An 849-nucleotide genomic window follows, 5' to 3' on the forward strand; every position below is an offset into this window, starting at 1 on the left:
TGATTATTCTATCGTTATATTTTTGTAAAGCAATGTCTGTACAGAGGAAACTACAGTAATGCTTTCTGCCTTGTTTACATAGGCTTTCTGAACCTAAAAGGCCTACTTACATCAGGCTATCTGCAAGGGCTTTTTATAAGTTTTAACTGTTCACCTGGTTGAGTTTCACCACATTAAGTGATGATAGTTCTTGTCTGTTTTTTTTCAACCTGCTTTGAGTCTCAATTGCTGCAGTATATCTGATAAGACTCCAGTGAGCCACGATGCAAGTCTGTAATAGGAACACTAGAGGGCGCAATTGAACTGCGGGGCGAAATTAAATGTAGCGTTTCTATCCCCCAAAGATCGTCGATTTTATCGATGAACCACCACAGTTCAACTATACAAACTATACGTTTGTACAGCTTTCGGTTGGGCTCCTAATTTGAAGCCTCACATAGACAGTCATAATCTACAAGATTCTACAACCTCTCAGGGGTCATGAAGATGTCTTAAAAGTAAACACAGGGTTGTTCAAATGTTCAAATTCCAAATCAAATTCATTTTAATTTCATTAGTTCATTTTCGTTTTTTTTTTTCATTATATATATTGCTTTACATGACTGAAAAAACGCTGAAGTCGCGTTTTGTTTTTACTTTATATGGAATTAAAACCAAATGGATTAAGGATGATAAAAGTTATTTAAATTAAGTTTCAACGATCATATGTTTACTGGAAAACAGTAGTTGATCTAATTTCAGTTGACTTCCAATGCAAAGAACAGCTTTTTGCGACGTTGTTGATGATCTCCAGGAACGCATCAGAGTCAGACCTCTTTACATTTCATCCGATCTTTGATGTGTCCACGT

This window comes from Halichoeres trimaculatus, unplaced genomic scaffold (genome assembly GCF_033239565.1).
Source record: "Halichoeres trimaculatus isolate MK-OKI-2021-1 unplaced genomic scaffold, fHalTri1.1 fHalTri1_scaffold_7, whole genome shotgun sequence".
NCBI lineage: Eukaryota > Metazoa > Chordata > Actinopteri > Labriformes > Labridae > Halichoeres > Halichoeres trimaculatus.